We start from the raw sequence: 13,118 nt of genomic DNA on the forward strand, positions 1-13,118 counted from the left end.
GATAGTATAGTGCATGTCTTGCACAAAATACCTTCTTTTGGATATACAAAGTTGCCATATAGTATCAAATTTGTGTCTACATAAACAGTTACTTCTACTGCCAATAGGTGCCCATACCATCGCTGTGTCCATGAATTTCTTGAGATTACGAGCCTATATTGAATAATGAATATCGATAAATCATTAAATGGAATATAGGAACCATAGCTTCAAAATTAAAACTGAAGTTTACATGGTAGAATGGGCCAATTTATAAGATATTGTTTTCTTAATTTAGTTTTGTTTCCCTAAATAAATTCGTCTGCTAATAATAAATCTCTATTTTTAAGGTTTTTCTATATAATTAGCTATCTCTAGAATGTAATGTCCTTTAATGATTAAATGTATTCAATTCTAAGACTTAGCATTGCCTTTAGAATGGTATATTAATGTTTTATAAGCCATAACACCAAATTCTTATTTTTGCCACGTTACCAAACTAGATGACTAAAAACCCTTCAAGATTTCTAATTTTACAGTCAAATAAAACATTAATTGGATCCAATGCACTCTATTTCTTAAATATAATTGTATTTTGTAGCATTATTTTATAAGAAAAATATTTTATCTGAAAGAATTTGGAAGCTTAGACAATAGTTTTTTCTTTTAATGAATGATCCTTGCCAAGAGAAAAGTTGGCATCAGTCTCTTCTAATATATTTGTATCATCAATTTATATATATATATATATATATATATATATATATATATATATATATATATATATATATATATATATATATTAAGAATTGAATATATTACTCCAAATAAAAATAATTTACTTATTTTAATATATTCGTCTCGTACTATTATTATTAATATTATTATTATTATTATTATTATTATTATTATTATTACTTGCTAAGCTACAACCCTAGTTGGAAAAGCAGGATGCTATAAGATATATAAGGGCTCCAATAGTGAAAATAGCTCAGTGAGGAAAGGACACAAGGAAAAATAAAATATTTTAAGAAGAGCAACAATATTAAAATAAATATCACTTTATAAACTATAAAAACTTTAACAAAACAAGAGGAAGAGAAATAAGATATGAGATCTAACAGTGTGCCCGAGTGTACCCTCAAGCAAGAAACTCTGACCCAAGACAGTGGAAGACCATGGTACAGAGGCTATGGCACTACCCAAGACTAGAGAACAATGGTTTGATTTTGGAGTGTCCTTTTCCTAGAAGGGCTGGTTACCATAGCTAGAGTCTCTTCGACCCTTACTAAGAGGAAAGTAACCACTGAACAATTACAGTGCAGTAGTTAACCCCTTGGGTGAAGAAGAATTGTTTGGTAATCTCAGTGTTGTCAGGTGTATGAGGACAGAGGAGAGTGTATAAAGAATAGGCCAGACTATTTGGTGTATGTGCAGGCCAATGGAAAATGAGCCATAACCAGAGATAGGGATCCAATGCCATTTATTATATATTAAAAATTGTGTGCCAAATTTGAATGCAGCTGCTTCTAGTCTACTGCAGGACAAAGGCCTCAGGCATGTCCTTATTCATGTCTTGGGTTTGACCATTTTCATCACCATGCTGGCCACCAAGGATTGGTGATGGTGGGATACTTTAGACTGATTGTTTACAGCAAACCAAACTAGTATGGGTGGCCCTGAGTAGTACAGCTTTGCTGATCACGGCAATACACAAACCTTTTCACCATGTTAAGGTATCCCTACTCAGAAAGGGATATATATATATATGTGTGTGTGTGTGAGTAACGTATATTCACAAGCTAAATATGGTATATTAACATTAAGTTAATAATAATAATCTATAAATCAGTTTCATAACACACATGCATGTAAATTATTATCATTATCATTATTATTATTATTATTATTATTACTATTAGCTGACGCTAAAAATTTCGTCTACGGTGTTTTGATGACGTCATTAGACTCATTCTTTAAAATATCTTATTATTAGTTAAAAACGACATTGTGTCTCAAGGAATTCGCACAAGGAACGCTTCCTGACAAAATCAGCTGATCGTTTGTAAACACTTTCCCTTTCATCCGACCAGGTTGGTCCCCGCAACACGCAAAACAAACCACTTTCGCTTTCATTTGACCGTCCCCGCAACACACGAGCAGACTACTACTGTCTGCCCTATTATTATTATTATTATTATTATTATTAAACTACGAACGAATAGCAACTACTGTACTTTATATAGTAGATTGAGCCTGGACTGTATATTTAAACTGAAACACTATTAATAATTATTGATTTTACGACTAGAAATGTCTATTGCTGAGAAAAAATAAGCATAAATTGTATAAATTTGACGGGAGTTTATCGCACATAAGGTTTGTCCATGTTTCATCAGTAGGCCTAAAGCCTGAATGAGGCATATAGCAATTTGTTTCATATCAGGAGTCATCTCCTTTTAAAGTAAACACACACACACACACACACACACACACACACACACATATATATATATATATATATATATATATATATATATATATATATATATCCCTTGGTAATAGGTTGGTCAGGACACCAGCCACCCGTTGTGATACTATCAGTAGAGTTATTGGATCCTTTGACTGGCCAGACAGTGCTACATTTGATGCCTCTCTCTGGTTACGGCCAATTTTTTCTTTTCCTACATATGCACCAAATAGTCTGGCGTATCCTTTACACATTCTCCCCTTTCTTCGTACACTTAACACTACTTTCCTCTTAGTAAGGGTAGAAGAGACTCTTTAGCTATGGTAAGCAGCTCTTCTAGCAGAAGGACACTCCAATATAAAACCATTGTTCTCTAGTCTTGGGTAGTGCCATAGCCTCTGTACCATGTTCTTCCATTGACTTGGGTTAGAGTTCTCTTGCTTGAGAGTACACTCAGGCACACGATTCTATCTTATCTCTTCCTATTTTATATTTTTGTAATTTATATCTGAAAGATCTATTCTAATGTAACAGTTTCTGAAATATTTAATTTTAATTGTTTATTACTTTTTAATATAGTTTATTCATTTCCTTGTTTCGTTTCCTCACTGGGCTATTTTTTCATGTTGCCATAATTTGCCCACAAACTGAAATATCTAAACTTGTCCTGCATTTTCCACTATTTGTTTATTTAATGGTTTATTAAATACTTATAAACAACAATGCACATTTTCATATAGATAAAGTTCAGTTTTGATAAATTCATGGTATTTATAATTACGAAAAATTGAAATAAAAATAATGTACTAATTCTCAAAATTTTTTGAAAATTAGTTGTATAATTTTACATTTTTCATATAAAAAGTCACGGAATATATAAAATATATTTTCTGTTTTATTCATTATCGTTTTTTATGCATTCAAATTAAACTGAATTTGAATTTTACCAAAAAGAAAAAAAAAATTATCAGCTGGCCAGGATCAGCTGATTGAATGACCATTGCCAAGTTGGAAAAAAATCCTTCGTAATTCTTGCAATTTGAATCCACTCAAAATCGTATATTAAAAAGTTATCAGTAATTGAAATTACATTAAAATATCATTTTAAATTATTGATAAATGAATAATAATTTAAATAATACGATATTTTTAATTTTATTAGGATTTTCCATACGTCTGTATTCATTTCTTAACATTGTTGTCTGGACACACTGTCTTCTGTTTTCCTCTCTCTGTTGTCTGTACGATGGGTCACCTGAACTACTATTTCCTCTATAAGTAAGTTATTTTAGGTGTTTTTATTATGTTTTATTATATTTAATTAAAGTTTTAAGTACATGTGAACGGTAAAAGCTGCTTAAACTACACCAGGTCTTATAAATTACAGATTTTACGATAGAAGATTGAAATTTCAAAATGGTGTGGCCAGAACTTTTGACCGGCCGTGTTTAGGGGCTATATATCTTTATATATTAATTGCCACTATTTGATATATTAGTTTTTTTGGAAGCAGTTACGTTATTTCCTGTTTTATATTGTCGTACGAGTTGTAACAGCAATGGGTTTGTCACATACAGTAGCTATTTATATAAGAAAAAACTTTTTTTTTTTAAAACTCGCACAGCAAATTACGTAAGAAAAATCATATTTTCTTAGATTTCTTGTTTTATATTGTTCTTTTGATGATATTTTCACAAGTATATCCATCTTTTTTTTTTTAATCACCACCACCCTACACAAACCCCAGGTGAGAATTGGTCTTTGGGGGGGGGGAATGAACCCCAGGTGAGATTCTGTCTTTAGGGGGTGTGTGGCAATGTAAACTACCCTTAATGTCTATGATAATAAGAGCTAATCCAAACATAAGAAAACTAGCAAAGAAATTCTTATATATACTAAATTAATGGTGACATTATAGTTACAGACGGAACAATGTTTTGAGCCGAAAGAAAGTTCTTCCTGTAGTAAATAATGGTTTTTCATTGAATTTGACCTTCATTTCAATAGCAAATTAACCTGAAAACCCATTTGACCATCTAAGAAAGTGGATATTATTTATATATCTATTGATTTTTGCCCTCTATGGGCTCGCTTCGCTCACGGAGAAAAAAGAACGTTGAGCACTTATGTACTGGCAAGCGTTACGTGATGAGTCGTGGATGCTAACCCCATTGATCATTATTTCTCAGGTAATTAAGTTTTTAGTTGTAGTGAAAATGTAAGTTTTTAAGAAAACCAACGTTTTTTCCTATAGGAAACGCCTGTTATTTTGGAAGAAAAGCTTTTTTCGTCTGTAGCTATTTTAAAATTGATTCCTGTTTTTATAGTGTTCTGTTGGTGAGAGATCCCCTACAATAATGCCAGGTGAGAATCTGTCTTTAGGGGGATGGCAATGTAAACTACCTTTAAGTCTAAGGTAGTAACTGCTGATCCCAACATAACGATAACTAATAAAGAAATTCTTTATTTCTGCTAAATTAACGTGGTAAAACCACTGGTGTAGGTATGGGGTGATAGACGGTTGGATTTTTTATATGTTCCCCCCTAGGCCTCCAAAGCAGGGGAAGAAAATATTTATTTTTCATTTCCTCACTGGGCTATTTTCCCCGTTGGAGCCCCTTGGCTTATAGCATCCTGCTTTACTAACTAGAGTTGTATCTTAACAAGTAATAATAATAATGGTAACTTTACAAACTCGATGCCCCAGTCCCCCAAATCTCTAACTACCCCCTAGGGTGAAAAGAACCCTTTGGAAGGAGTGCGGCAGAGGTACCATGCTCGAACACCGTTTTCTCCCTAGCACCATTTTCTATATCTTTAACATGTTCCGATCTCAAGCACCGTGATGTGGCATCGCTCGAGGGTTTTTGCACGGCCTGGGCTCGCTTCGCCTGCAAATAAGCAAAATCTCACTAATGCTTCCTTCTGGGAAGCAATATGCGGATGCGCATCGCATGCCAGCTGCGTCTGTCACTATTTCTGGGACCATAATATGTTCAAGCATTATAAAACTGACTTGAGATGTCATATAGTCTTGCCTTATTAGTCGGAGTCTCATATTTCCGGGTGAAGGGTTACGAATTTTGGCGTTATGAGTTAACATATTTATGACATTTAAATATCTTTTGGAAGAACACTTGCTACTGTACTTAAAATCGTCAAAGTTTGGAAATTGTTACGGAGGAGTGTTGAACTAGGTTAGTTTACAACCCTCACAATTGTCAAACATGAGACTCATGACTGAAATAAAGATTTTTTTAATTGAAGTGTACCCCCAGAGCACACTTTTTAATGAAGTTAATGAAAACCCAGTACAACCTGTTGTTTAATATTTATCTAGAATCTGATTGGGAAATTTTAGGTGACGCTTAGTCAAATCCTCAGAGGTAGAGATGGGTAAAGTGCAACAAATGCATAAACAGGTCTTTGTCTTGAAACTGCCAATAGCCACTTATTATTATTATTATTATTATTATTATTATTATTATTATTACTTGCTAAACTACAACCCTAGTTGGAAAAGCACAATGCTATAAGCCCAAGTGCGCCAACATAGAAAAATAGTGCCATAGCCTCTGTACCATGGTCTTCCACAGTCCCGGGTTACAGTTCTCCTGCTTGAGGGTACACTCGGGCACACTATCTTGTTTCTCTAACTCTTGTTATTTTGAAGATTTTATAGTTTACATATGAAAGATTTATTTTGTTGTAATTGTCTTTAAGCTTCTCTTGTAGTTTATTTCCTTATTTCTTTTCCTCACTGGTCTGTTTTCCCTGTTAGAGCCCTTGGGCTTATAGCATCTTGCAATTCCAACTAAGGTTGTAGCTTAGCAATCAATAATAATAATACGTAACGAGAGCTACTAATTGTGACATGGGAAACATAAAACAACAACTTGGAGGAAAGTTATTAAACTTACATTAATTTGAATATTTCTCATTATGGATTTGTGCAAAAAATGTGTTGCGAAAAAATGTCGCGTTATTTACCCAAGAAAAACAAACTAGAACGTCGTTTGTGTGTGGAGATAAACGAAATTTACAGTAATGGAGAAAATAAGTGTTCCTGGTGTCAGATTTTAAACATTGAATTATTTTGTTGCGCCATTTGATGGGCGTAATGTAAATTATAGGCATTTATGAGACCATAATAGTGACCCATGTGATAGGTGTGTGCAGCATATCCACGTACCACCTGGCAGAACAGAGGAGCAGTGATTTATGTTTATTTGCTAGTGAAACGAGCCACGGCATAGCCAAACATGGAGCTTTTGTAGTTAGTGGGAATGAGTTGGAAATTAATGTGGGGAAATATTTACTATAGCACAACACTCCTAATGAAGGAAATAGGAAGTGTTACTTTTGTATAGATACTTTGAAGTGTTCCGATGTAAGTTGGGAGAAACTCCCCTCAAATTGTTTTTGTTTGGACGGGGCTCCCCTCGCTCTCCAAGCGGAAAGGTAGCGAGAAAGTTACCGGTACATAGAAAAAGGTACACTATTACAATCCAGGGAAGTGCTTGGAATATATTGCTGCTAATGTAGCTTGTATCCTACTATGATATTCAGACTGTAGCTTTCATTCGACTAATGATTTAGGTAGGAAAAGGTGAAAATTATTAGTGTATACATTTATTTAATTTAAGGAGTATTTCTTTAGGTTGGAAGTGTACTTACTTTAGGAAAAACTTTTTCTAAGGAAATGTTTTCCCGTCCTAAGTTATATAAATTTTTGGTCTCTAATGTGAATCCATTGCTATTATGTTAGTTTGCAAGACTTCCTGGTTCAAGGTACAGTACTTAAATCCCAAAAATGTCTATTTTCAACTTAGGTTCAGAGCTTGGTACTGAACGATACGAGCCTTTATATAACGACGGACAGGGACACGTGGATAGAACACTGTCTATGCTAAGCTTCCCCCCCTAACCTAACCTACAAACAGTGTCCTTACCTACAAGCAGTGTCCTCACCTACTTACTTAAAGGGGAGCTAAGACCCCCATGGGAATCCCCTTAGACTGCCCCATTCTTAGCGATAGGATTGAAAATAGGCTACTGAAACTTACTATATCGTAAGAAATTATCTTGATGTGCATTGGTTTATCATTTATTATTATTATTATTATTATTATTATTATTATTATTATTATTATTATTATTATTATTACCTGTTAAGCTACAACCCTAATTGGAAAAGCAGGATGCAATAAGCCCAAGGGCTCCATAAGTTTTTGTTGTTTATATATGAAAGATTTATTTTAATGTTACTATTTTCAAAATATTTTAATTGTTCATTACTTCCCTCATAGTCTATCTTCCCTGTTGGAGCCCTTGGGCTTATAGCATTCTGCTTTTCCAACTAGGGTTGTAACTTGGCTAATAATAATGATAATAATAAACACAGAATAGTGTGCGTGGGTGTATCCTCAAGCAAGAGATCTCTAATTTGACATTTGAAGACTGATAGAGAGGCTATGGCATTACCCAAGGTAAAGATTGAAGAACAATGGTTTGATTTTGTGAGTGTTCTTCACCTAGAAGAGCTGCTTACCATAGCTAAAGAGTCTCTTGTACCCTTGCCCTTAAGAAGTAAGTAGCCACTGAACAATTATAGTGCAGTAGTTATCCCCTTGAGCAAAGAAGAATTGTTTGGTAATTTCAGTGTTGTCAGGTGTAAGAGGAGAGAGGAGATTGTGGAAAGAATAAGCCAGACTGTTTGATGTTTGTATAGGCAGAGGCAAAATGAGTTGTAAGATTTGCATTTTCGTAGGAACAAATCACAAAATTTTAAAAGTAAACCCGTCGTCTTATGTTACTCTTCGTGCCCCAACAACCCCAAAAGTCTCGGATTTAAGGTCAAATTGGGAGCTCGGTGGCGTGTCAGGTTGAGTTGGCTAACTACTGCCACCTCTCGATTAAAGGGATCACGTTTCTATTGTTAAGAAAATACATTTATCATTTGCTTTTGGAATGTATTCAATGCATGAAGGTACACCATTCTGGCATCCTTGTTCTTTAGGCAGTAAAAGTTTTTGCACAGAGAGAGTAACTGTTAAACTCTGGCACACTATTCTATCTTGGTTCTCTTCCTCATTGTTATTTTGAAGTTTGTATAGTTTATATGTGAAAGATTTATTTTAATGTTTTGTTCTCAAACTTCTGTAGTTATTTCCTTGTTTTCCTTTTCTTCGTATATACAGTACCTATATACTGTATGTGTATCTATAATTCCATTTTGTATAAACACACACACACACACACACATATATATATATATATATATATATATATATATATATATATATATATATTTATTTATTTATTTATTTATTTACCATCGTAATCTCCTATGCCTATTGACGCAGTCATCTCTATAATGAGCTTTTAAAACAATACTTCTCCATTCATCATCATCATCTACTTCATAGTCCTCAGCCATGTAGGCCTGGGTCTTCCGAAACTTTTAGTACCTTGTGGAGCCCAGTGGAAGGTTTGGTGAACTAATCTCTTGGAGTGCAAAGATCATGTCCAAACTATCTCCATCTACCCCTCACCATGTTCTCATCCACATATGGGACTTGAGTAATCTCTCTTATAGTTTCATTTTCTAATCCTGTCCTGCCATTTAACTTCTAATATTCTTCAGAGGGCTTTGATGTAAAATCTACAAAATCTGTTGGCTATTGTTTCATTGTTATACCACGACTCATGTCCATACAGTAACACCGATCTCGCTAAACTGATATATAACCTGATATTTTTATATGTAATTTCATGTGATGTGATATAAAAATTTTACTTAACTTAACCATTGTCTGATTTGCTATTTTCAATCTTTCTGATATGTATTTCTTTTTCAGATTATGAGGCGGACTTGTTTTACCCAGCAAACCTCCACTTATATGTAAGTGTAATTCTAAAAATGCCGTTGTTACATTTTTTTATTCTGTAGTTAGTATATTTAATGAACTTTTATCTTTAGTATTTAATAGATTGTATAATTATATCTTTAATTAATCTATCTTTAGTATTTAATAGATTGTATAATTATATCTTTAATTAATCTATCATCATCATCTATCCCTATTGACGCAAAGGGCCTCGGTTAGATTTCACCAGTCGTCTCTTATCTCGAGCTTTTAAATTGATTTTTCCCCATTCATCATCTCCTATTTCATGCATCATAGTCCTCAGCCACGTAGGCCTGGGTCTTCCAACTCTTCTAGCGCCTTGTGGAGCCCAGTTGAAAGTTAGGCGAACTATAGTCCGTTTCTTTTAGCGAGGCAGATTTGCACCGACTTGCAGCGGTGTTCTTTTAGCTCGGAAAAGTTTCCTGATCGCTGATTGGTTAGAATTATCTTGTCCAACCAATCAGCGATCCGGAAACTTTTCCGAGCTAAAAGGGCACCGCTGCGAGTTGGTGCAAATCTGCCTTGGTAAAAGAAATGGGCTATAGTTATTCTTAGCGTTGGACTGCTTTTCCTGTTGGAGCCTTAGGTCTTGTATCATTTTGTTTTTCCATTCAAGACTATAGCTTGGATAGTAATAATGTTATCTGATGGTCCTCTTGGTATTTTTCACAACCCATTACTGTACTTTCATATATACAGAAGGTCCTCAACTTAATTTTCAGTGATATAAACACAAATCCAAATAAAAATAACAAAGATACAGAAATACTGTAATGAAACAATATATCATTTGATACATACATACATACACATATACCAAGGCACTTCCCCCAATTTTGGGGGGTAGCCGACATCAACAAATGAAACAAAAACAAAAAGGGGACCTCTACTCTCTACGTTCCTCCAGCCTAACAAGGGACTCAACCGAGTTCAGCTGGTACTGCTAGGGTGTCAAAGCCCACCCTCCCCCGTTATCCACCACAGATGAAGCTTCATAATGCTGAATCCCCTACTGCTGCTACCTCCGCTGTCATCTAAGGCATCGGAGGCAACAGCAGGGCCTACCGGAACTGCGTCACAATCGCTTGCCATTCATTCCTATTTCTTTTGATATAGTAGTCAAAACAGCATTTGTAATAACTTTATATCTATTTCATATGGAACCTGACTATTTGTTGACTTTTGTAGCTAGAAATCATGGGCATGAGATTCAGGTTAGGCCTCTTACCCTTGGCCAAGATTTAACAAAATTGGGCTTAAAACAATTAAACTTGCTAACAGCTTCTTTGAACCAGTTAACCCTTTTACCCCCAAAGGATGTACTGGTACGTTTCACAAAACACATCCCTTTACCCCCATGGATGTACTGGTACGTCCTTGCAGAAAAATGCCATAAAAATTTTTTTTTTCATATTTTTGATAATTTTTTGAGAAAATTCAGGCATTTTCCAAGAGAATGAGACCAACCTGATCTCTCTATGACAAAAATTAAGGCTGTTAGAGCAATTTAAAAAAAATATACTGCAAAATGTGCTGGGGAAAAAATAACCCCTTGGGGGTTAAGGGTTGGAAATTTCCAAATAGCCTGGGGGTAAAAGGGTTAAGTTTGTAAGTTGATGACCTTCCGTACATAAATGGTTTGGCATTGAAAACAAGTTTGTTGCTTATGCAGATGCTACTCTTTACATCAATATTATTTGCTGGTTGTAAACCCTTAGTTACTGAATCCCTTGATAGACTCTTTAACTACGGTAAGCAGCTCTTCTAGGAGAAGGACACTCCAAAATCAAACCATTGTTCTCTAGTCTTGGGTAGTGCCATAGCCTACGTACCATGGTCTTCACTGTCTTTGGGTGGAGATAGCTTGCTTGAGGGTACACTGGGGAACACTATTCTATCTTATTTCTCTTCCTCTTGATATTTTGAATTCTTTATAATTATGCATGATTTATTTTAATGATATTGCTGTGCTTAAACTTTTCTTGTAGTTTATTTCCTAATTTCCTTTCCTCACTGGGCTATTTTCCCTGTTCCAGCTAAAGTTGGTTCATACAGTAGTGCTAATTATTGGGATAAAGTAGAACCCTGACAAAACTTGAATGTATGATTGTGTTATTTTTATTATTACTTGCTAAGCTACAACCCTAGTTGGAAAAGAAAGATATAATCTCAGGGGCTCCAACAGGGAAAATAGCCTAGTGAGGAAAGGAAACTAGGAAACCTAGAATATTTCAAGAAGAGTAACATTAAAATAAATATCACCTATATAAACTATAGAAACTTAAACAAAACAAGAGGAAGAGAAATGAAATAGAACAGTGTGCCGGAATGTACCGACTAACCCAAGACAGTGGAAGATCATGGTACAGACGCTATGGTACTGCGCAAGAGTAGAGAACAATGGTTTGATTCTGGAGTGTCCTTTTCCTAGAAGAGCTGCTTACCAAAGTTTGTCTCTTCTACCCTTACCAAGAGGAAAGTGGCCTCTGAACAATTACAGTGCAGTAACCCCTTTGGTGAAAAAGAATTGTTTGGTAATCTGTGTTGTCAGGTGTATGAGGACAGAGGAGAATATGTAAAGTATAGGCAAAGGGAAAATAAACCGTAACCAGAGAAAAGGATCCAATGTAGTACTGTCTGGCCAGTCAAAGGACCCCATAGCTCTCTAAAGGTAGTATCTGAAGAACAGTGCTCCTCAACATCCAGATCTTTTTATGGACAAAATCTTGCGGTATAAGTCATTTTAAATCATCAGAGTTTTTATTGTAAATATACTTTTACAAATTGTGATCTGTCGTCAATTACCCCAAAAAATATTGGCCTTTTAAGAAAGTAAGAGTTTTGGTGATCAATCTATTGTAAGGAAATGTTTTAATTATTTTGTTCCATCTTGTTTTGAGTGTTGTTCTCCTGTCTGGTCTTTAGCTCCTGACTGATTTTAATTTGTTTGACAAAAACTTGGCAATCTTAATTTCCTTCTTCCTTATTTGGATAATCTGTTGTTGGTACGACCATAAAACAATATCCAATATCCATGTCGGCATGGATTCGCAAGGTCATCGACCTGGCAGTTAATCCTGACCCTTCTCCACCACGATGACCCAGAGCTCAGACATAAAGGGCATTGCAACGTCCTCGGTGTTAAAAAAGAACTACTGTGGCGCAGGTATTGCAAGCGGGCATGTGGAAGTGTTTTAGACCTTCACCACCCACAGGAGCATTGAAGCAATTTCCATTGGTCCTGTGGTGGTGGCACAAGTGGTCTAAACACCTCAAGTTCCTTGATGGAAAAGTAGCAGAGAGTTGAGGGCCGAGGTTACCCAGGTTAGTCTGGGGTGAATGAGTTAGAATGATTGGTTTCTTTCTATCCTTCACCTTCCTCTCCCTTGGGGAATCATCCTCATGGTACTCGGCACAGCTGATCTCACTACTCTGCTGGTTAGATCCATTTTCTGTGTAATTTAGTTGAAAATTATACTTGTTGCGTCCTCAGTACCCCTAAAGAGAAGAAATTGGATGAGGTCTAGTACTCCGATTCCTATGACTGAGAACCCGTACCTAGACCAGCCACATTGCTAGTGTTGCAAACACACAGCTTGCGCAGGCCGCCAGTGTACAACATTTTTTTGTGAAGCGCTGGGTTCCTACTGATAACAATCTATATCGTAACGAGAGAACCTTGGTCAAATGCCAAGTCAGTTGGCACAGACCTCCTCCCTCCTACGAGGTAAGTCATCCCCTATAAATTGCGAGAGTTT

At 35.4% G+C, this 13,118-nt stretch overlaps 1 long non-coding RNA gene across 3 annotated transcripts in view; it reads left to right on the forward strand.

Annotated features, from left to right (window-relative positions):
- Positions 1 to 13,118, forward strand: part of LOC137619696 (uncharacterized) — a 58,271-nt gene that overhangs the window by 17,101 nt on the left and 28,052 nt on the right. Inside the window, exons 1-2 of one of the 3 annotated variants that reach the window (XR_011039956.1) lie at positions 3,713 to 3,727; positions 9,310 to 9,353. The exons of 1 other annotated variant lie outside the window; for it this stretch is intronic. This is a non-coding gene — a long non-coding RNA (uncharacterized lncRNA). Of the gene's footprint in view, positions 1 to 3,645; positions 3,728 to 9,309; positions 9,354 to 13,118 lie in introns of those variants that run through there. One more of the 3 variants, XR_011039957.1, reaches the window with a different exon arrangement.

This window comes from Palaemon carinicauda, chromosome 26 (genome assembly GCF_036898095.1).
Source record: "Palaemon carinicauda isolate YSFRI2023 chromosome 26, ASM3689809v2, whole genome shotgun sequence".
NCBI classification, from domain to species: domain Eukaryota; kingdom Metazoa; phylum Arthropoda; class Malacostraca; order Decapoda; family Palaemonidae; genus Palaemon; species Palaemon carinicauda.